General features: G+C 45.8%; 1 long non-coding RNA gene across 1 annotated transcript in view; it reads right to left on the bottom strand.

Moving 5' to 3' along the window:
- The window catches only part of LOC115097779, a 66,923-nt gene extending 44,600 nt beyond the window's left edge, over positions 1-22,323 (bottom strand). Inside the window, exons 1-2 of the long non-coding RNA XR_003858330.1 lie at positions 22,195-22,323; positions 19,411-19,519 (exon numbers count right to left, since the gene is read on the bottom strand). This is a non-coding gene — a long non-coding RNA (uncharacterized LOC115097779). The remainder of the gene's footprint in view (positions 1-19,410; positions 19,520-22,194) is intronic.
- Positions 22,324-24,952: the final 2,629 nt, after the last annotated feature.

Raw genomic sequence — 24,952 nt, 5'->3', positions numbered from 1 at the left:
GCTTCATAAGGTATATTGCTGGCTGATTCCAGTATTTCTTTGAATACTTCCCTTAGTCCTCAGAGTGGTTTGGGCCCTCAAGACGTTCAAGGGGATTTAAGGGTGATTGTACAAACTTTGAGAGCTGGAGATTTGGCTACACCAGGAACTGAGCCTACTGTGTCAATGGGCAGTATGGGCTATCCTATTCCGGATCCTATACAATTACATTTGTGTTGAATTCTCAGGATAAACCAGCAGAGATATCTCTAAGAGACACATGGAGAGTAATATCTAGAATTAAGAACATAAGAACATGCTATACTGGGTCAGACCAAGGGTCAATCAAGCCCAGCATCCTGTTTCCAACAGTGGCCAATCCAGGCCATAAGAACCTGGCAAGTACCCAAAAACTAAGTCTATTCCATATTACCGTTGCTAGTAATAGCAGTGGCTATTTTCTAAGTCAACTTAATTAACAACAGGTAATGGACTTCTCCTCCAAGAATGTATCCAATCCTTTTTTAAACACAGCTATACTAACTGCACTAACCACATCCTCTGGCAACAAATTCCAGAGTTTAATTGTGTGTTGAGTAAAAAAGAACTTTCTCCGATTAGTTTTAAATGTGCCACACGCTAACTTCATGGAGTGCCCCCTAGTCTTTCTATTTTCCGAAAGAGTAAATAACCGATTCACATCTACCCGTTCTAGACCTCTCATGATTTTAAACACCTCTATCATATCCCCCCTCAGCCGTCTCTTCTCCAAGCTGAAAAGTCCTAACCTCTTTAGTCTTTCCTCATAGGGGAGCTGTTCCATTCCCCTTATCATTTTGGTAGCCCTTCTCTGTACCTTCTCCATCGCAATTATATCTTTTTTGAGATGCGGCGACCAGAATTGTACACAGTATTCAAGGTGCGGTCTCACCATGGAGCGATACAGAGGCATTATGACATTTTCCATTTTATTCACCATTCCCTTTCTAATAATTCCCAACATTCTGTTTGCTTTTTTGACTGCCACAGCACACTGAACCGACGATTTCAATGTGTTATCCACTATGACGTCTAGATCTTTCCTGGGCAGTAGCACCTAATATGGAACCTAACATTGTGTAACTAAAGCATGTGTTATTTTTCCCTCTATGCATCACCTTGCACTTGTCCACATTAAATTTCATCTGCCATTTTGATGCCCAATTTTCCAGCCTCACAAGGTCTTCCTGCAATTTATCACAATCTGCTTGTGATTTAACTACTCTGAACAATTTTGTATCATCTGCAAATTTGATTACCTCACTTGTCGTATTTCTTTCCAGATCATTTATAAATATATTGAAAAGTAAGGGTCCCAATACATATCCCTGAGGCACTCCACTGCCCACACCCTTCCACTGAGATAATTGTCCATTTAATCCTACCTTCTGTTTCCTGTCTTTTAGCCAGTTTGTAATCCACGAAAGGACATAGCCACCTATCCCATGACTTTTTATTTTTCCTAGAAGCCTCTCATGAGGAACTTTGTCAAATGCCTTCTGAAAATCCAAGTACACTACATCTACACATTCACCTTTATCCACATGTTGTTATGAACCCTCCTGTAGCGGGGCTACGGGAGGCGCCTTACCTCTTCCTGGAGGCCGCTCCAAGCCAGGGTCTTGCCTGCGAATTGTCCAGGATTTGCTCCAGGGCCTGGGAGGCCTCGATGTACACAAGCACAAGCAGCCTCAGGCAGGCCCCACGCCTGCCTGAGGCTGCTTGTGCTTGCATGGACTTCTTGGTTTGAGCCACGCCCTTCCCTAGGGGCCAGCCCGCAGCACTTCTCTGTAGTTATAGGGTCAGCTAGGTGTGGGCCTGCCAAACCCCTCCCAGGGAGTCGCCGGTCTGCAGCCCTATAAAAGGACTTCAACTTCAGTCTGTGTTTGCCTTGCATCATTGTGACTTCCCTCTGGAGGCTCCTGCCTGCCAGAGCCTTGTAAGGTCGTCTGTTCTTTGTGGAGCTCCTCGTCTCATCTGCTTTTATACTACGTCTTCATGTCTTGATGTCTTGCCTGAGGTCCCTGACCATGTCCTGATGTTCTGTCATGATCTTCCTTATCCTGATGTATCTGCCTGCCAGGATGTTCTTCCCTGCGTCTTCGTCTGGTGTATGCCCGAGAATGAGGTGGCTTGCAGGTGGGAAGTGTCCCTGTGCTCCTGAGCCTCCGTTCCCACCAGCCTTGGGGGAAGCTTCGGATGACACCGGCTTCGTCATTGGAGTTCCTCCTTGCCTGGGTCTTCCCTGCGCTGTCCCGTTCTCCTCGTGGTCCGTGACCAGCCTGCTAGGGCTGTGTAGGGCGCGCAGTGGGACAGGGTGGTCTGCGACTCAGTCCCGCGGGTGGGCTGAGTAGGATGCCCTGAGAGACAGTGCCAATGTCCATGCCTTGTGTTTGCCTGTTTGGTTGTCAAGTTCCTTGTCATGTCCGTGATGCCGATGCATCAACCCAGCTGTTGTCAAGTTCCTCGTCCCTGATGCCGATGCATCAACCCAGCTGTTGTCAAGTGTCTTGTCTGCGATGCCGCCACATCGACCATAGTCCTGTCTACGTGTCAAGGCCTCCGTCTGCCCTCAACCTCAGGACAGGCCTGCTGCTCCAATGCCAATCAAGCGGCAGGTCCGAAAGGGCTCGGAACAGTCGGATGACCATTCCCCTACCAACATCATGTTGTTGGCGCTGGGAGCTTGCAGGCCTGGCAGAGGGCAAGACCGTGTTCAGCCATGCGGGAGCATGCCGTCATCCCTCGGCTCGGCCCTGAAGGTCTGGGCCCGGGCCCGGGCTGAGGCCCAAGGGTACACTAAACCACCAGAGTGTAACACATGTTTATTAACTCCTTCAAAAAAGTGAAGCAGATTTGTGAGGCAAGACTTGCCTTGGGTAAAGCCATGCTGACTTTGTTCCATTAAAACATGTCTTTCTATATGTTCTGTGATTTTGATGTTTAGAATAATTTCCACTATTTGTCCTGGCACTGAAGTCAGGCTAACCGGTCTGTAGTTTCCCGGATCGCCCCTGGAGCCCTTTTTAAATATGGGGGTTACATTAGCTATCCTCCAGTCTTCAGGTACAATGGATGATTTATTGACAGGTTACAAATTTTTACTAATAGGTCTGAAATTTCATTTTTTAGTTCCTTCAGAACTCTGGAGTGTATACCATCTGGTCCAGGTGATTTACTACTCTTAAGTTTGTCAATCAGGTCTACCACATCTTCTAGATTCACCGTGATTTGGTTCAGTCCATCTGAATCATTACCCATGAAAACCTTTTCCAGTACGGGTACCTCCCCAACATCCTCTTCAGTAAACACAACAAACTAAAAAAGAAATAATGTTTGTGTTGCAGTTTAGTTCACTTTTGACTCTGTGGCCACATAAGAGCATCACTACACAGATTATTTGGTGGTTGTATGCTTTTTGAGTGATTCAGTACGTATGCAAGGTAGGATTTCAATATACTGTAACCCTGATGATGGTCTTATGTTGCGGTAGCAAGTTGAGGTGGACCCTTGGGCCAGCCTGACGGAACTGGGGGTTCCGTTGTGGACAGGCCGGGAGGCGGAATCAAGCTGAAGCACCGAAGACCACTTCACCCTGGAAGTCCTAGATCCCCCCAGGAGGAGCCCATAGGGTTCTGGACCGCTGGGACTTAGGAGATCACGGCAGATGGGAGGAAGCAGCAAAGGTTTCACCCTGGAAGTCCTAGATCCCCCCAGGAGGAGCCTGTAGGGATCTGGACCACTGGGACTTAGGAGACAACGAGAGATGAGACGAGAAGAGAGTCTGAGTGTCGAGGCAGGCAGCAGGCAAGGCGGGTCAGAAGCGAACTGGAGTCAAGAGCCAGGAAGTCACTGAAGCGAGGATCAGCCGGAGCTGGAGCCGGGGAAGGAACACAGGGAGGATCCGAGGTCAAGGCAGGAACAGCAGGGCCGGGCAGGAGGCACAACAGGAACAGCGAGGTCAGCAGGAACAGCGAGGACAGCAGGAACAGGCAACAACTAGAAATTCCGAAGAGGAACCTCGTTGCAAGGCGTCGTTTAGGAGTCAGACGCCGGCTTAAGTACTGTGCCGGCGTCTGACATCATCCAGGAGGCGGTCCAGCATTTCCGGGTGCTGGACCTTTAAATGCTCTGTCCTCGCGTACGCGTAGCAGCGTGGGGGCGGAGCCAGCCCCGGGCCTCGGCGGCGTCTCCCTCGAGGAGACGCCGCAGCCATGCGGCCTAGCAGGCCTGAAACCCGACGATTCCAGCCGCGGACTGGAGCGGGGGTAAGTGGGCACGGACCCGATCGCGAGGGACGCGATCGGGGCCGCAACAGTACCCCTCCCTTACGTCCCCTCTTCAGAGGGCCCAGCTTACCGGGATGCTCCAGATGGAACTGTCATAGGAGGGATTTATCTAAGATGTTGCGAGCAGGTTCCCAGGTGCTGTCTTCATCGCCCCAACCTTCCCAGGATAAGAAGTACTCCCAAAGGCAGTTGAAAAAGCGCACGTCAAGCACCTCACACACCTGGAATGTGGGGTCCTCAGCCGTAGGAGTCGGTGCGGCCTCTGGTGGCTTGCGATGGAAGCAAGAGAGGATCACTGGTTTAAGGAGGGATACATGGAAGACATTGTGAATGAGTAATGTGGATGGCAATCATAATCGATAAGACACCATCCCAATCCGTTCTGCCACACGAAAGGGACCACAAAACTTAGGTGCTAACCTTTTAGAAGGTAGCCTCAGATGGATGTTCTTCGTACTGAGCCAAACGCGGTCTCCAGGCAGAAACACTGGAGCTGGTCGCCGATGCCGGTCAGCATACCTCTTTGCCGCTTTGCCAGCTAAAGCGAGCTTGCTCTGTATGGAATTTCACAGTCGTTGAAGATGCTGAGCTGATAACTGTGCTGCAGGTGAGGAAGCTGATAGAGATAAGGGCAAGAGTGGCTTAAGTTGTTTCCATAAACTGTTTGGAAAGGGGATCTCCCAGTTGCAGAGTGAATCTGGTTGTTATAGGAGAACTCAGCCCAGGGAAGTAATTCCACCCAATTGCCCTGCTTCTCATTTACAAATGCCCGGAGAAAGGTCTTCAGTGAACGATTCATACGCTCCATTTGGCCGTTGCTCTGAGGATGAAATGCCGTGGAAAAACTGAGCTGTACTCCAAAGCTCTTACACAGGGCCTTCCAATACCGAGCCATAAATTGTGGCCCCCGGTCTGACACTATGTCCTATGGAAGGCCGTGAATACGGAAAATGTGCTGTGCAAACAGGAGTGCTAGCTCTGAAGCAGCTGGCAGCTTAGGCAACAGCACAAAGTGGGCCATTTTAGAGAAGCAGTCTACCTTAACCCAAATCACGGTCTTCCCTAATGATGCTGGCAGATCCACCACAAAGTCCGTGGCTATATGGGTCCATGGCTCCGTGGGTACTGGAAGTGGCTGTATTAGACCCCAGGGAAGCCCGACTTTTGGTTTCTGTTTGGCGCACGTGGCGCATGAATCCACATAGGTTCAGACATCACATTGTAGGTTGGGCCACCAGTAGTAGCGATTCAGTAAATCTAATGTTCTGTCTCGTCCAGCATGTCCACCGGTTAGAGCAGTGGTTCTCAACCCCAGGACAGGGTTGAGAACCACTGGGTTAGAGAATCATGGGCCCAGCTTAGCACTCTCTGTCGTAGGCGTTTCGGGACTAAAGTCCTTTCTTGGGACTCGATGGTGACAGCTGCCAAATGAACCTTGGCGGGGTCTAGGATGTACTGAGGGCTCTCCTTCTCCTCCTCCATGGATGAAGTCTGAGATAAGGCATTGGCCCGGACATTCTTTGAGGCTGGACGATAGTGAAGTGTGAAGTTAAAACGGTTAAAACAGAGCGACCATCTGGCTTGCCTGGGATTCAGGCGCTGAGCTTGGGATAGGAACTCGAGGTTCTTATGGTCTGTGTAAACCGTTACTGGGTGGATTGCCCCTTTGAGCCACTGCCTCCACTCCTCGGAGGCCAACTTGATTGCCAAGAGTTCTTTATCACCTATGCTGTAATTGCATTCGGTGGGCGAGAACTTCTTCGAGTAATAGGAGCATGGGAGCAACTGGCCGGATTTCGAATGCTGGCTGAGTATGGCTCCTACTGCGAGGCTAGAGGCATCGACCTCTACCACGAAGGGACGTTGGGGGTCGGGATGATACAGGCAAGTATCCATTAGAAAGGCTTGCTTTAGATCCTCAAAGGCCCGGCAAGCTGTCTCCGGCCACACCTTAGCGTCAGCTCCTATGTGTGTCAATGCAGTAAGGGGTGCCACTCTACGCGAGTAATGAGGGATGAAGTGCCTGTAAAAGTTGGCAAATCATAGGAACCGTTGTAACGCCTTGATTCCCATAGGGCAAGGCCATTTGGTAATCGCAGATACCTTTTCTGGATCCATTTGAAATCCGGTCGACGACACTATGTATCCCAGGAATGGGAGTGACTCGCACTCGAACATGCATTTTTCGAGTTTAGCATATAGATGATTATCTTTCAAGACTTGCAACACTTGTTTGACATGCTGTCGGTGAGACTCTAGGTCTTTAGAGTAGATCAGAACATCGTCCAGATACACTATGACATAAGAATTCAACATGTCCCTCAGTATCTCGTTCATGAGGTTCTGGAAGACTGCCGGAGCATTACACAGCCCGAAGGGCATTACCAGGTATTCATAATGCCCGTCTCTGGTGTTAAAGGCAGTCTTCCATTCGTCTCCCGGGCGTATGCGGACTAAATTGTAAGCCCCGCGTAGGTCGAGCTTCGTCAAGAGTTTGGCTCCCTGTAGTCTGTCCAGGAGTTCAGGGATCAACAGAAGTGGGTAGCGATCCCTCTTGGTGATGGCATTTAACCCACGGTAGTCGATACACGTCTAAGCGTCCTGTCTTTCTTCCCCACGAAGAAAAACCCTGCTCCAGCAGGTGACCAAGAAGGGCGGATGAACCCCTTAGCAAGATTCTCCGTGATATATTCTGACATGGCACGAGTCTCTGGTAGGGATAGTGGATACACCCTGCCCCGGGGAGGCGTGGTTCCAGGTAGCAAGTCAATTGCGCAGTCAAAGGGTCGGTGCCGTGGAAGAATGTCTGCTTTTTTCTTAGAAAACACTTCCGCGAAGTCTTTGTACGGTGCGGGAGGTAGTACCGAGGTGGTTAACATAGATATCCTGGGTAGTCTGGGTGTCTCGATGCAATGAGAAAGGCAGAAGGGACTCCATTGTGCAAGTTGTAGGGTGTCCCACTTAATCACTGGAGAATGTAACTGCAACCAGGGCAAGCCCAGCACCACTGGGTGTACTGATTTCTCCAACACCAAGAAGGAGATTTCTTCAGAATGTAGGACTCCCATCTGGAGCCTCAGCGGCCTTGTGGCTTCGGAGATGCTTCCAGGGAGTATAGTGCCTCGAATAGATGTGACCCGTAGCGGAGGGCACCGTGGCACGGTGGGCAATTGTAATTGTTGTACCAAGTCTGCTATGATGAAATTTCCCTCCGCTCCTGAATCTATGAAGGCCAATGTGTGGAAATACCCTCCAGGGTATTCTATTGTCACAGGGACTGTACATTGAGGAGCAGAGCCAGCGCAGCCTAGGAGTAGCTCCTCCATACCACCTAGGCTCTGGCGTTTTCCGGTCGTTCTTTGCACTGTGCTAAGAAATGACCTTTACCGCCACAGTAAAGGCATAAGCCCAGTGTGCAACGTTTCCTCCTCTCCTCAGCTGTCAGCGGCGTACGACCTATCTGCATAGGCTCTTCTGAGGAGGGGGACCACAGGAACCGCTCTAGGGGCGGCAGACGGTGTCAAGGGCCTGGAGAATGCTGGAGCTAATGATATGGGGCGGCATGGCAGGCGCCCCTCTTTAGCTCGCTGTTGAAGTCGCCAGTCAATCCGGCCAGCCATGTCAATAAAGTCATTGAGGTCATCTGGGATGTCTCTGGCGGCCAATTCATCTTTGATACGACCCGCCAGTCCCTCTAGGAAGACTGCCCGCAAGCAGTCATCGTGCCAACTCACCTCCATGGCGAAAGTGCGAAATTTGATGGCGTAGTCAGCCAGGGGTCGAGATCCTTGCCTTAACTGTAGCAGCTCTGATGTGGCTGTGGATAGGCGTGCGGGTTCATCGAAGACTTGTCGGAAGTTAAGGACAAACTGCTGAAGGTCATGCAGTAAGGGATCCTGGCGTTCCCACATCGGCGAAGCCCAATCCAAGGCCTTTCCATCAAGCAGTGAGAAGATGTGGGCTACTTTCATCGAGTCGGATGTGAATTGGGCTGGAAGCAAAGAGAACCGGACATAACATTGGTTTAAGAACCCTCGTCGCCCGCATACCATGTCGGAGCTGGGAGCTGAGTTGGTGCCACTATATTCATGGTAGGAGCTGGAGGTGGCACTGGAGGTGGTTCCGGTGGGGCCGCATCCAGCCGGTTGGCCAAGTGCTTGACAGTGGCAGCCAGGACGTCAAGGCAGTGTTGCTGCTGCTGCAGACGTTGAGCCATCCCGGGGATGGCTTGCAAGCCAGGCATGTCCGCCGGGTCCATGGCCTTGCAAACTGTTGCGGTAGCGAGTTGAGGTGGACCCTTGGGCCGGCCTGACGGAACTGGATTTTCCATCGTGGACAGGCCGGGAGGCAGAATCAAGCTGAAGCACCGAAGACCACTTCACCCTGGAAGTCCTAGATCCCCCCAGGAGAAGCCCGTAGGGATCTGGACCGCTGGGACTTAGGAGATCACGGCAGATGGGAGGAAGCAGCGAAGGTTTCACCCTGGAAGTCCTGGATCCCCCCCAGGAGGAGCCCGTAGGGATCTGGACCGCTGGGACTTAGGAGACAACGAGAGATGAGATGAGAAGAGAATCCGAGGGTCGAGGCAGGCGGCAGGCAAGGCGGGTCAGAAGCGAACTGGAGTCAAGAACCAGGAAGTCACTGAAGCAAGGATCAGCCAGAGCTGGAGCTGGGGCAGGAACACAGGGAGGATCCGAGGTCAAGGCAGGAACAGCAGGGCCAGGCAGGAGGAACAGCAGGAACAGTGAGGTCAGCAGGAACAGCGAGGACAGCAGGAACAGGCGGCAACTAGACACTCTGAAGAGGAACCTCGTTGCAAGGCGTCGTTTAGGAGTCAGACGCCGGCTTAAGTACAGTGCCGGCGTCTGACGTCATCCAGGAGGCGGTCCAGCATTTCCGGGTGCTGGACCTTTAAATGCTCTGCCCTCGCACGTGCGTAGCAGCGTGGGGGCGGAGCCAGCATCGGGCCTCGGCGGCGTCTCCCTCGTGGAGACGCCGCAGCCATGCGGCCTAGCAGGCCTGAAACCCGACGATTCTGACCGCGGACCGGAGCGGGGATAAGTGGGCACGGACCCGATCGCGAGGGACGCGATCGGGGCCGCAACATCTTATGAGACCTATAATGTTTGTAATTTTTCTATTCTATTTCTAATTTTCATTACTTTATTGTGTTGCTGTGTTTCTGTGTTCACTTTGTATGATGTAAATAGATATAAAACTTTTCCCCATAATGTCTGATGGTTTCATAAATGATGATGTACAGATAATGTGCTTCCACCTGTCCCAGCAGTAAGGGAACTGCATTCATTGTGCCAGTCACACTGCAGCTCTCAGAGAGGATAACTTTAAAAGAAGCACATACGGATGTTCCTACATACGCTAATATAGGGGCACATGCGCTCAAGCTCATGTCTTTTAAGTCGTACACACATAAGTGAACACGCTATTTACAAAACATTTAAATCTACCAAGCAGCATGCTTGCATATCTAAAAAATATGTGGCATGTATTTTGAACATAGCCAGATAAGTAGCATTTTAACACTTATCCAGTTATATTATTTAGCTGGATAAGTAGCCCTTTCTGAGTCGTAGCCAGCTAAGTGGCAAAGCTGCCACTTATCCACAGAAGTCAAAATTTATCCAGATAAGTGGTACAAATCTCCTGTATGCGAGTATTTGTACTTCTAATTTTAATCATTTACACTTGGAGATCTAACTAGTGGATTTTCCTTAACATTTGTCAGCTTTTACCTGTGTACATCATCAAATTTTGCTACATGGGAACATGAAGGAAATTACCAGCTTTACCAATTACTCCACGAGTTTGCCCAGTTTATACTAGGTCATCAAGACCTTCCTGGTTCTTCAGCCTGAACGCCCCCCAGTATACCCTGACCCCCTCACCCAGTATGTATTTGGCTAAAAAGCATTTATTTTCACGCCAGATAATTAAAAGATGTAAATATATATAGGTAACATACATATATGTGCGTAGCTTGTGCAGGTTATAAAATAGCAACTTAAGTGCATAAATGTTGGCCCTGCTCCAGAATGCCCCTGGCCTGCCCCTTTTTTAAACAGACAAATTTATTTGTGTAACATTACTTGCACATGTATGTTTGAGGCTTATAAAACAGCATTTACATGAATAAGTGCTATTTGTATGCACATCTGCTAATTTGTAAGCATGCAGCTCTTTGAAAATTCACCTTTTTTGTGTCCTGCCGGTTTCCTCCTGCTCCTTTGGGCTACCAGCTGAATTGCACCCAGCCTCTATCACTAGCTTTAGTTTACTCCATTTAGTACGTTTGAGTCATACAGTTCTGCTTTTGATACTTAGAAAACTAGGAGTACATTTACCAGAAAGCATAAAGTTGGGAATTATAAACCAAAACAGGGACAATAGGTTCAATAGCCATGTAACTATTGATGCTGGATTTCTTTTCCCATGTTCTCCTCGGGAGACTCATTGTGATTTACAGCACTACCTAACTTAGAATGGTGCCCTCGGGTGAATTATATCACGACAAGGACTGGTTCTGTGACTAGCTAACACCACTGGTCCTGAAACCATTAGAGCATGTGGCCAGTCCCTGCCTGAACTGAATCCCATCAAACCAAAGCAGAGTTAAGACCAACTAGCTGAGCATAAGCTGCCTTTATTATCAGTCTGTCTGGAAAAGACGGTATAAGCTGTCCCCTTGCTGACGGATTAGACTTTAGACACACAAGAAAGTCTCGTCTCAGTCTCCTTGCATCCATCTGCACAGCTGGGCTACCCCAGTGCCTCAGAATGAAAAACAGCCTCCTCCGCGCCTCTCGCATACTCCTGCCATCGCAAACAGACTGAGAGAAAAGCCCCCAAAGGACATAGTCGCAAAGGAGCTGCTTAGCCACACACCAACAGGGTTCTCGATCTTTTTTCTCCTTTGTACTATGTACAACTAGCGGTCATCGACAGGATAATGGGAGGGAAGATCTTCCCATGTTCTAAGGTTTAAATCCTGAAAGCTCAATAAACTTATGTAATGTTTAAGAAAGGGAAATCTGAAAATGAGGAAAGGAAAAATACTTCTCATCTATACCTTTCCTTCCAATGAGTTTTATCTTATTGCTATGAACTTTAGATCCTTAAAATTATTTATAATAAAAACAGGAAAGTCGATATTTAAAAGCTTTATCGAGGTAATTTTTGGAATTACCTGAACAAAACCAGAAAATTTCCCCCCACCCTGCTAATTTTTGTCCAAGTCTGTCATCATTTATTATGTAACTATATGTAATTCATTACCTGCATAGAATTTACCTGGATAAGAAGAGGCAGTGAAGGAAGCGTTCCCAGGCATGGTTACATTATTCAGTACCTGCACACAGTTTACCTGGATAAAAGGAGGTGGTGATGGGGGCGTGGTTACATTATGCATTACCCGCACAGAATTTACCCAAATAAAAAGAGGCAGTGAATGAGTAAGGTAACCACGCCCCCGGAACACCTTCAGCACTGCCTCTTTAGGTGGATGCTATGTATGTAATGTAATCACGCCCTGGAGTGTCTCCATCACCGTCTCTTTGGGTAAATTCTGTGTGGGTAATATAACCACTGCCCTGGAGTGACTACATCGCCACCTCTTTTTATCTGGGTAAATTCTGAGTGGGTATGGAGGTGTTCCTGCACAAAATTTACCCATATAAAAAGAGGTTGCGACGTTAAATTACTCACTACTTGCACAGAATTTAGCTGGAGAAAATGAGGCAGTGCCATCACTGCCGCTTCACCTGAGAAAATTCTGTGTGGGTAATGAGTAATGTAACCATGCCCTAGAATGTCTCTATCACCACCTCTTTTTATCTGGACAAAGTTTATGCAGAGGAATGGTAACTTTAAAACAGGCGCCCATACACACGTGTATGGGCATGTGAGCGGATATACACTGGAATTCTGAATCATGTGCACACTTGATTTAAAATACACATATCTTCCTTAGGACTTTGTTGGTTTTAACGCATGCAGGTAAGAGGATTTTTAAACGTGCTCATGCGAAGGACATTCCCACATTTACCAAGTAGTTCACCAGTTTGTCAAGTCTATCCCAAGGTCATCCAGACCATTCTGGTTCTTCAGCCTGCACTCCACCCAGTTAACCTGAACCTTTCACCCTGTCATGTTAGTCCTAGAAAGCCAATTTCTGCAGACTTATACCTCATCAGGAGCATCAGTAAGTATATGCGGCTAACAAGCCGCTGCATGCTGCAGCCTAGGGTTTTAAAATACAGATTTACGTAACTGTTGGCCTCACCCTGCAATGCCTCACCCTTTTAGCTCCTTTTTTTTTGCACAAGCACACACACATACGTGCATAATTGGCAGCTTTTAAAATCCGTGTTGCTCCCGCGCAGCCCACATACTCATGTATATGGGCCTTTTAGTGCAAGCAATGCTTTTAAAATTCACCCTATAATGAGCAATGTAACCACACCCCCAGAATGCCTCCGTCACTGCCTCTTTTTATTTGGGAAAGTGTTGTGTGGGAACACCTCCATACCTGCACAGAATTTACCCAGATAAAAAGAGGCGATGCGGTTACATTACTCATTACCTGCACAGATTTTATCCAGATAAAAAGAGGCAGTGACGGAGGCGTGCCTGGGGAGTGGTAACATTACTCATTAGCCGCACAGAATTTACTTGGATAAAAAGTGGTGGTAATGGAGGTGTTCCGGAAGTGAGGTTACATTTTAACTAGTGAGCTTTGATACAATTAGCTGAGTAAGTCTGTTTGGAAAAATACTTGCCCTAAAGTTATCCAGATAACTTATTGGAGTATGTTCTGCCAAATATCCAGGTAAAATTTGCCAAGTGTCTTTACATGGGTATTTTCCTGCTTACTGGCCCACTAAATTGCAATCTCAAGGTAAACAAACGGGGGAGGGGAGGGGGGGAGCACATACTCAAGTGACCTGGTAAATCACCTTTGTATTCTTCCTCTCCTTTTGTGTCCCTGCAGCCCTCCCAACAGATTGTGGGGAGGAGGGAGTCAGTTTATAGAGCAGTAAAACAATGCACCCAGGGCTGGATTTACTAGGCATCACTAGGCAGGGAATGAAAGGGATCCTTTCCAAAGATCCCAAGAAGCAGGTTGGGTAGGTCTCCCACCAAACACACAATATTTCCTGTCCAAAGCACATGGCATTTCTGTGGCATCCCCTCCGATAGAAATCATCACTTCTGGCTAGAGGAAGAAGACAGAAGAGTCACACTGGCATTCTAAAAAGCATTCCAAAGCAAGCACTATAAATTATACACAACCCCTCCAGACTCTCCCACTCAAGAAAAGGGGAAGTAAATTATACTCAAATACTACTCAGGCAAAGGGGATGTAAATTATACACATCCCTCTGAACTTTCCGCCTCAAGAGAAAGATGTGTAAATTATACACATCTCCTCCAGACTCTCCTAATAAGAAGACTGTGCAAATTATACACATCCCGTCTGGACTCTCCTACTCAGGAGATTGTACAGATTACACACATCCCCTCCAGACTCTCCTCCTCAGGAGAAGGGCATGTAAATTATATACATTCCCTCTTAACTTTTCTCCCCAAGAGAAAGATGTGTAAATTATACATATCCCTTCCAGAATCTCCTACTCAGGAGACTGTGCAAATTACACACATCCCCTCCAGACTCTTCCACCCAAGAGAAGAGCGTGTAAATTATTCACATCTCCTCTGGACTCTACTACTAATAAGAAGGGCGTGTAAATTATACACATCCCCTCTGAACTTTCCCCCTCAAGAAAAAGACATGTAAATTATACACATCCACTCCAGAATCTCCTACTCAGGAGACTATGTAAATTATATACCTGCCCTCCAGACTCCCCTACTCAGAGAAGGGCGTGTAAATTATACAGTCTCCTCTGAATGTTCCTCCTCAAGAGAAAGATGTGCAAATTATACACATCCCCTCCAGATTCTCCTACTAAGAAGACTGTGCAAATTATACACATCCTCTATGAACTTTCCTCCTCAAGAGAAAGATGTGTAAATTATACATATCCCTTCCAGAATCTCCTAATAAGAAGACTGCAAATTATACATGTCCCCTCCAGTCTCTCCTACTCAGGAGATTGTACGGATTACACACATCCCCTCCAGACTCTTTCTCAGGAAAAAGGCATGTAAATTACGTACATCCCCTCTGAATTTATATCCCCAAGAGAAAGATGTGTAAATTATACACATCCCTTCCAGAGTTTCCTACTCAGGAGGTTGTGTAAATTATCACATCCCCTCTAGACTTTCCTACTCTGGAAAAGAGTGTGTAAATTATTCACATTTCCTCTGGACTCTACTACTCAGGAGAAGGGCGTATAAACTAGGCACATCCCCGCTGAACTTTCCTCCTTAAGAGGAAGATATATAAATCAAACACATCCCCTTCAGACTCTTCTACTCAGAAGACTGTGCAAATTATAGATATCCCCTCCGGACTCTCCTACTCAGGAAATTGTGCAGATTACACAAAGCCCTTCCAGACTCTCGTATTCAGGAGAAGAGCATGTAAATTATTCACATCTCCTCTGGACTCTACTATATTATATATGTCCCCTCTGGATTCACCTCCTTAGGATAAGAGCGTGTAATTATACTCATTCCCTTTGGACTCTCTTCAGAAGAAGGGCATATAGATAGAAAAAAAAATGGTATTTGTATCTAAGTTTTAAAAAAAAACCCGTTAAAATAAAAAATTACATAGGATGGAATACTATTTTCAATCTCCTAGTACAGTTTAAAATGATCTGAGAGAATATGATGGAAAGAGTAGAAATGGGATGAGAGTAAAAGGAATAGATAAGTCAGTCCTGTTCATGGTTGGGAACTTACTCTTTTTGCTTGGCATTAAATAACATGAAATGTTATGTCGGAGGTGGACCCTTGGGCCGAGGTAGGGTTGACGCTACCCGTAGGAGGGATCCTATGGGTCCCCACCATCGGCAGGCGGAGTGGGCTGAAGGACGGAGGCTGATTGGCGCTTCACCAATACTAGCCCTCATTCCCCACAGGTTGAGCCTTTGGGTACCGGGGCCAGCTGGGCTTATGTGGGCCTCCATATGTCGTCGTCGGTGGAAAGGAAGCAAGGTCAGCCCAGAGGCAATAACAGGAAAATGGAGAAGTCTGTACTGGACGAGGCAGAGTCCCGGAGACCCGGGCACCAATAGAACCAAAGTCAGACAGGGGGCGCCCGAACAAGAGCAGGCCGAAGCCTGAATAGGCCAAGTCCAGGACGAAGACTGAAGAGGCTTCGTAGGGCAGGCTGAGGTCAGGGCCGGTGGCAATCGAGGAGCGGTGGCAAGGCAAGGTTGAGATCTGGGCAAGGAGAGAGTCAATACCGTAGTCAGGCAATGCGAAGGACCGGGTTTGGAGAGAGTCAATAGCATAGTCAGGCAATGAAGAGGTCCGGGCTTGGAGAGAGTCAATGGCGTGATCAGGCAATGCAAAGGTCCGGGCTTGGAGAGAGTCAATGGCGTAGTCAGGCAATGCAGAGGTCCAGGCTTGGAGAGAGTCGATGGCATGGTCAAGCAATGCAGAGGTTGTGTCCGAGAAGGCAATCCGAAGAAGGAATGGAAATCAGGAACGCAGGAACGAAGGAGAACAGGAACTGGAACTAGCAGGGATCAGGAACTGGGAACGCAGGAGAATCACCAGGAGGCAACGAGTACACGACCAGCCTGGAGACTTGTTGCAAAGGCAATCACTGGAATCCAAGCCCGGCCTTAAATACCGGAGTTTCGGCAACGTCATCATCCGGGGATGCGGCCAGGTTCCCGCTGTGGGCCCTTCATAAGTGGCACTGATGTGTGTGCGTGCGCCTAGGGAGGGGTGTGGCGCTGGATGGCAGCATCTCTCCATGGGCCACGCAGAGAGGCCTGATGGGGAGCACGGAGGTCTGTAGCTAAAGCTGAAGCACTGGGGGAGGCCCGAGGATGGAGCCAGCGGACCACCACCGCCAGAGATGAGGAACTAGGCCCTGGATTCAACAGAGAGAGGTGAGGGGGCCGAGCTGCGGGGCTGCCGCGGCTGGCGCATGCAACAGAAAAGGCAAGTTGCCTTCTTCTTTCCTGCAAGCATGATTGGACCAAAATAATATAAAAACATATAGTAAGATAATAGATGTTAGCGGATAAGGACCATTGGGTCCATCCAAGCTGCCTAGCTGCTCTAGCTAAGGTTATTTTCTAGCTGTCAGCCATAAAAGCTTGACCACCTGTAGGAGATCACTCCTTTTCCAATCTGTTTTTTTCATCTCCTAGTGTGATCCTCTGCTATTCCAGGTAAAGAAGTATGTAAGTTTCCATAGCTCAACCAACATCCAGACCATACCCAATCTCTTCACCCTCCATCCCCCTGTTCTTATCTCTGATCTCTGTATCTGTCCCAAACATGCTACATTCTGGCACAGTATTGGTTTCCACCACCTCTGCTGATAGATTATTCCAGCTATCTACCATTCTCTCAGTAAAGAAGTATTTTCTCTGAGCTTCCTTCTCCTTAGCTTAACGATATGACCCTTTGCTTTTCTTTTTCATAAATATAAAACTCTGTGTGATGTGATCTAGTATTCTTGAGTCCATCTAGCCAGTAACAAATATGAGAGACCCCAGGATGTCTTTCTAAAGAAATAAAGACCCCAAGCAGTAGACATTAACAGGAGACCCTCAACATATGCCCATCTTACTCTCTTCTCTCACAAAGTGACCCCCCCTCACGCCCCACCTGTCTCACTCCCTACCCTTTCAAAGTGATTCTCTCATTTCCTACCTTTCTCCAGTCCCTCCCTCATAGGGTGACCCCTTTCAGTCCCCAACCTTCTTCAGTCCCGACCTCACAAAGTGACCCCTCTCATACCCCATTCTTCTCACTCCCCACCTTCACAAAGGAACCTCTTTCGTACCCCATCCTTCTCATTCCCTACCCTCACAAAGTGACCCATCTCATGCCCCCACCCTTCTCCAGTCCCTCCCTGACCAGTTGACCCTTACAATGATATTTTTTATGGATAAATGCAAGTTAGTTATTCCCAAACCTTTCCACTTAAAGAGTCACAGACTGATACTATAAAGTACGCTCAGCCGGTTGGACGCACATTTTCGACACGCATCCACTACCTCTTATACTGTAAGAGGTTTAGCATGTCGAAAACACGTGTACAACCCCCCCTCCCCCGAAACTAATAGCGCTCATACATGCAAATGCATGTTGATGAGGCTATTAGTTATGAACCCGGAATACTGAAAAAAATGTGTGGCCAAGCCCGAAAAAGTGTACAGAAAAACAGAAAATACTGCTTTTCTGTACACCCTCCGACTTAATATCCTAGCGATATTAAGTCAGAGGAACCAAAAATGTTTAAAGAAAAATAATGAAAAAAAAATGTGCCAGCCCTTCAGATAAAGAAAACGGACGCTCAATTTTACTGGCGTCCGTTTTCCTAACCCACGGCTTTCAGCGGGTTCGGAAAACCAACAATCGTAAAATTGAGCATCAGTTTCCTGAACCTGCTGACAGCCACCTCTCCTGGGTTTCCGCTAATAAGGAGGTGGTAGGGTCGCGCTATTGTCCCTAGTGCCTCCTTTTTTGCGCAGCCCCTCATTTAAATACAGGATCGCATACCAAGGAGAGGTAGCTGAGTGAGCGTTGGGAGAGCAGAAGCTCCCCACTGGCACTCATTTTCCCGCACTCTTAATGTATCGGCCTGTCAGTATGTAAAAGATTTACCCTGATAATATTGGGCCCAGTACTGAAAGATATCCTGTTATCTATCTGGATATGAATTATCCAGTTAACTTAGAATGGATATTCAACAGCATGCCTATGCTGCTGAATATAACCAGATAAGTGCTAATTAACCGAATAACTTATATCCAGATAATGTTAGACCTGCTATTGAGCTGATCAAACTTATTTGATTTACTTAACCAGGTAAGTTGCCCCACCTTGATCTGCCCATTGCTCACCCCCAAGATATCCGGTTATCTACTTAACTGGATAAATACTTTTCCAGCCTTATAGCAGCCATTGAACATAGCCGGATATTTAGCAGCTGCTATTTAGCCAGAAACGTCCTACTTATCCGTATAAATAGCATTTGAATATCTATCCCATTGGGTTTTAGCTGAGTAAATATTATAAATGTATCCTCTGTAACTATCTAAATCTGTACAGTTAAAATTTCATGTCACACAAATTTAGGAAGATAAAAAGTCATTCCTGGGGTTGGCCTCAAAGTTAGTCGGTTATAATAATATTCAGTGCTAATCAGCTACATTTAGCTACTTATACCAATAATGCAAATAGCAGGCCTAAATCTACTAGCTCAGAATTTAATATTCAGTTGCATGACTAGCTGCATCTGAATATCTAATCTGATCTAAACTTAATCTTAATCTATCTAATCTGATCTAAACTTAATCTTAATGGGCATTTATATTTCACTTTTAAACAGAATATTCAAGTTCAAGATGAATTAGCATAGAAACGTGACAGCAGAAAAAGACCATACACCCTAACTAGTCTGCTATTCACACCAACTATTCAATTCTACAATTCCTACCACTCTTTCAGAGACTCCCTATTCTTATCTCATGCTTTTATGAATTTGAATATTGTCCTTGTCTTCACCCCTCCAGTGTGAATCTGTTTCATGCATCCATCACCTTACCTGTAAATATCATGCCTTAGATCATTCCTTAGTCTACCTTTTACCCTCATCCCATGACCTCGTCTCCTTTCCGTTGAAACAGGCCCGTCAACAGAAAAAGTAATAATATTGCAATGCCAATGCAATAAAAATAAGCCAAAGAGAATATCACCAAAACAATATACATTAATAAAATAATCCTAATAATCCTGCTTAAAGATAACTGGGTAATACCTGCTTGGCAGGCTTTTGAATATTGACCACATAGGAGTAAGGCTCCACCTGGGATTTGTGATAACCAAAATTCAAACCAAAATGCTATACATTTAAGATGATTTATAAATCACTCTTTTTGTCCTCTTTTCACTTTTGCATATTTCCTTGTTCCTCTCAACTCACTAGCATTTTCTTCAACTTTGTAGTTTGTCTTCAGTATTTAATAGTCTCAATGCAGAAAGAGATGTAAGGTGGTTTCTTCCTTTCCTATCAGGATATAAATCCAAATGCACTGCAAACAAATATTACAGTTAGACAATTAACAGGCTATGTAAGTATTTATGGATGATTCTTGTACTATTAAAGCAAATTCATCAATATTAACCACCTCATAAACACATAACATGTTTACTGGGCATTGTCATGTGAACCTCATTAGCCAATCAGATTTTCTGAATTGTATTTAAAAGATGTTTTTGTCATATAATGGATCTGGCCGTTTATTTGCATTTCTGTTTAGGCACTGACCATGGTAAGGCAGCTCAAATAACTCCCAAGCCAAATAACAGATCCTGTAACATTATTTTTTTAATCTATAAACTAATACTGATATATTTTCATTTAATTAAACCACTTTGTTTAAGTGGTAAATTAGACTCAGATGTACTAACAATCTGCAGTCAGGACTTGGAGGAGGAGAGCTAAAGGTAGCAAAACAGGAACAATTTCACCCACTACTGTCAGTTACTCAAAAAATGAGGTTTAGTCTGATCAATGTTACTAGGATTCATTTTGACATGTTGCAGTAATTCCAGTGGGAAACATGGTGGTATCTTGACCCAGGTCACCACATTACCACTGTTTGTTGAGCACACCCCTGCTTCCAGATCTGAATATTAATTTAAAACTTTTGTCCCCCCATTTCTGTTGTATGTACAGATTTGGGAGTAGGTGGGCCAGGTAATGCAGACACTGGATAGATTGCTACTGGGAAACAGCCAACAGAATAGCACATCTGCTCCAAACCTCACCTGCCCCCTTAAGCCTTTTAATCAAGGGCATCATGAGCAGCCCTGGCTGCTCCCCGGCTTTATTACAGACCCTTTGACCCACTGTCTTCTGCTTGGCAACTGCAGCTGGTGCTATGAGTAATCCTAATATCAGAAGACACTGCAGAGTCCCTAGGGAAGAGGTAATAAAAGGATGGTGACATTAGAGCGCACATGAACACACTGTCAGTGCATACATGGAATACACACACAGAAACACATCCGCTCACTTGCACTTTCACAGTGCACTAGCAAATCAGTGTTATAGCAACGTATTCTCTGCTTGCAATGGGACAAGGAGATCTCTTTCAGCAGGGAGGGAATGGAGAATGTATGGACAGTAATGCTGCAATTCAAGCACACAGTAAATTGTAATCCCCTAGAAAGAGCACAGTACCCCGGTGTTATAAAATCTGGCATGCATTCCTTGCCCTAAAATATTCAGATTTTATCTTTCATGGCTTGGTATGGATTTGCATTTAATTACTCATCTTTTCAACCCATGTTCAAGGTGAATTACAATCAGCACCAAGTAGGTGGTTCCTGCCCAAAGAGCTTCTTTGGTTTTCAGCCCTCTGCACTAACCACTAGGTCACCCCTTCACGTCATGGTCAGTACATGAAGCCAAGCAACTATTAGTCCTCCTTGTAACTGCGCTGCATACTGTAGAACACGGTTCTTGGGGAACAAGGTGGGGATCACAGCTGCTGGTGTGCAGCAAAGGATGAGGGATTCAATGAAGGAATCATGGTAAGTACAATCATGCTGATGAAGTTCTCAGAAAAAGCAGTAATAAGAGAGATTTACTTCTTCCAGCTATAAGAACTGGGCCATCTCGATTCCCAGTGTCAGTATCAGCTATTAGAGACCACGGTCTGATATTCTAAATGGGTGTGCAGGCACAGAAGAATTAGGTAAATGGTAATGGTACATGCTAAGCATTCTACTACAACTTACCCTAGGAGGAGGGAGGTGGAAGGAGAGAGATGAGTAGGAGCTGAAAGGAAAAGCTGATCAGAATAGAAATGTGTGTGTGCATTTGCAGCTTAGCTTGGTTTGAATATTCCCAGGGTACAGGAGAGCTCTTGGTAACGGGAAAGCTCTCTGGGGCAGCTCCACAAGTTCTTCTGGGTGATCTGCTAATACACAGAATATGGACCAAAATATTGTAGTTTCAGCTGTTTTGCACATCTACAGTCGAAATAGTTATCGTTTCCTTTGGTTAAGTCACACATTACGGTAATACCTTACTTGCAAATTTCTGAGAAGCAAGTACCTTTCTGTTTTAGTTTTGAACTCAGCAGTTTCTCCTGCTTGTTTTAGCCTCCAGCTCCATCAGAGCTGGGATCTGGCACCTTGAGAGCTCGCCTCGGCAATATCCCTAACCCCAGCCATCTCGGGGAGCAGCCCCATACTCTTATTATTAATTCAAATGTTGATATGAAAGTAACGGTTCTTTCTACACGTGGGTATTCAGCACTGCAGAAAGCACATTGCTAAGAAGTGGAAGAAGGAGGCACTTAAGTCTTTTGGCTATCAAAAAGTAGAATGTCCGAGTACAGCCCGATTTTCTGCATAAGGTGATTGTTACATGGAGACTGATGGTGTACAAGAGCAAGCACCCCCGCCCTTTTTCTTTTTTAAGAACATGCACTCAAACTTAACGGCCACTTCTATTAACCGAAACATTCCAAAGTTTAAGCCCCGTTTTCTGGTGCTTTCTTTTTGAAGTAGGAAGAATGACTCTCAAGGATAAGTTTGGAGCGTCCTATTTATGTTTGGCACAATCAAACGCTGACAACGAATGCCTGCTGTCGCATTTCCGAACCAAGAATTAGAATAAAAATGGGTTAAGAGAAAGGAGATGGCGGGATGCATTTCAGGTCCCGCCTCCCTTACTGCTCTCGCGGCCAGTTACCTGCCAAGGTGCAGCCGGCAGCACATGTTAATGACTGCGGCAGCCTCCCTTTCGTCGGCGTTGCCGTGGAAACGTCCTGCGGGGCGCCGCGCGCCACGCACTTGCAGCCCTCAGCAGAACGCCGCTCTGTTCGCTACCGTTTCCTGTGCCGTGCTGCCGCGTTGTCATAGCAACGGTGTCAGCTCAAGGAGGTTTGCATCTCTTCCTGCCTCCTCGCTCGCACATGCTTTTTCTTCTATTTTTTCCTTCCTTGCTCTTTCTGTTTTATTTAAAATAAAATATGACAACCTTTCCCTCTGAAAGAGCTCCTGAAGCAAAGTATCACGGTGCAGTAAGAGAATTCAGGGGAGGATTCCATGCCAGGAAATTAACTATTACTGTTTCTTTGTTTCAACCCAAGTCTCTAGGACAGGGTCTCTAGAGAACGCACCTTATTTCCTTTTTAGCAGCAGATTTGCAGTTTACATGGAAAGGAGTCAAAACCTCGGTCTGAATGGTGGAGAGGTGCCTCCAGCGTTGGTCAAAGACTTGAGGGAGGGAATCTATCAGACCCGATTCCAAACAGTACCAAGGATATCTCTAAGCAATTGGTTTCTTATAAAGAAAGGGTGCTGCATCATGCACTGCTTCTCACATCTACCTTGCTCCGTCGTCCAAGAATGCACACTTTTTTATATCTATTATATACACATACTTCTCACAAATGTTGAAACATTTTTTAAATAATATAGTTAGAGAAGTCGCAATATGTATTTTCAGATACATTTTAACAAATTGACCCCATGCTGTATGAAGCATGCAAAGAGTTATTGTTCAATTCTCAACTTTACTAAGCACATCTCACCTTGTGAGTTCTCTGAAAATATTCTTTAAACAAAATTTTCAGTATTTTTTGGGTACCGATTTTTTCAAAGTATTATGTTGACACATAATTGGTCCTTTTTTTTCCCCAACTCATCTTGATTTATATTATAATTCACCCACAAGCTCACGAGGGGGGCAATTTATCTACATAAATAGTGATTTATGTGGGCAAAAAAGGTCTAGCACAAAATAGCCTTCCTCTGCCCGAGTGAAAGTACACACAGGGTTCCGGGGCAAGGGCGGAAGAGCGGGAGAAAAGGAGTATTCAGGACAGGGGAAGGAAACAATGCATACCTGTTAGATTTTAAAGCGAACATGCTCAGCTGCCTGCACAAACTGCACATGATTTTAGCAAACACATTTTGCAGCACGTGCATGGTTTCCCTTTGAAAACTGGCTGCATCGTACACGGGTTAAAAGTGCCACGTACTTTGCAGGCTATTCCAAATTTCCCCCCATGCTATGTATTCTGCACACGCAAGTCCACTAATGTGTGGTGAATGTGCCGCATACACTCTTCCACAGATACTTGAGATACAACCAGCCGGCACTATAGGTTTCAAGCAAGCACTCTTCCATGCAGTACAATATGCCTGCCCACAGTGGTCTCAGCTGTGTATCCTGCATCTCCTGCTCTAGGAAGGATATTGCACCATCTGCTGTGTGTCCTGCCCTGTAGGCTGCTGTGTGATATTCTGACCTTCTACACGGAAGGCACTTGTATTGCAATGAATTGAATGATTCTTTTTGTTCAGTGGTGTTCAAAAAGATCTTCATATTCATAAGGAACAGATAAAGTAGATTTCACCACCTTCAGGGGAAGGGATTTTTACTCAGAGAGTGGGAAATTGTCATGACTCCAATATATAACTTCAAAAGAAAAGTGGACAAGTTTTAGAGAAAAAAGTAAGGTAGGTGTGATGATAGAGACAGTTAGTCCAGGGAAATGCACTGATACATGGAGCACAAAATCTGGGGCTGGGAAGGAATTTTTTCCACTTTTGCAGAACTGGGTTCAGGATAGACTCAGTGAACCTCTTATTTCAATTGAACCATCTCTTCTAAATAACCAATATAGACTTGTACTGCCATCCTGCTTTTTTTCTCCCTAGTCTGTTGTGATCACATTCTCAGAATTAGGATCAAAGCCTTTGATAAACATTTTTGTTGGAATACAGTGTTCTTAGGTTTCATGAACAGCTAAGAATGTCAGTTTATTATGAATAATTCACATCATAAACCCTGATGGTACATAAACAATATTCTCAGATTATAGCTGAACTGAGAATGGCAGATTGTTATGATGATAAAACTTGTTAACATTGGCCATAGTTTAGGATCCTGGTTTCAAATCATCACACTTTAAAGCTGATATGTTGAAGAATTTCTAGTTAAACTATTTATACATCACATAATTATACCAATAATTTAAAATGGTGTGATCCTTTTCATTGATATTGAATGCCTTTGCCATTGAAAGATTTGTTCAACCTTGGCCATCAAGCAATATAGCTATAAGGGGTTTGTTTTCACTATAAGTATTTCAAGCATCTTCATTATTCCACATAGCACGGAATATTCTCTGTAATTCAAAAGATGTGTGCATATTGCCTACCTCTAGCAGTTTCTTTCCTACCAGAATATTATAAAACAATAAATGGAAAGGCATGCATTATAAAAGGTTTTTAAAAATATTTTTCTAAATTAATGTATACAATCAAAGTTTTGGCTCCAAGGAAGAACTGAAATATTCTAATGCAAGAGCAACTCCTCTCATTGCATTGCCTATTGGCAGGTAAGTTCCATGTTATATATGCATGGTAAAGATTACTCCTTCATTCTGGGATCCAAGATGTTATCCTCTGAACTCATGTACAAGCTGCAGTGAAATGAA

Source organism: Rhinatrema bivittatum, chromosome 8, assembly GCF_901001135.1.
Source record: "Rhinatrema bivittatum chromosome 8, aRhiBiv1.1, whole genome shotgun sequence".
NCBI classification, from domain to species: domain Eukaryota; kingdom Metazoa; phylum Chordata; class Amphibia; order Gymnophiona; family Rhinatrematidae; genus Rhinatrema; species Rhinatrema bivittatum.
The sequence above is the reverse complement of the archived record's forward strand: the minus strand, read 5'-3'. Positions and strand labels throughout refer to the sequence as shown.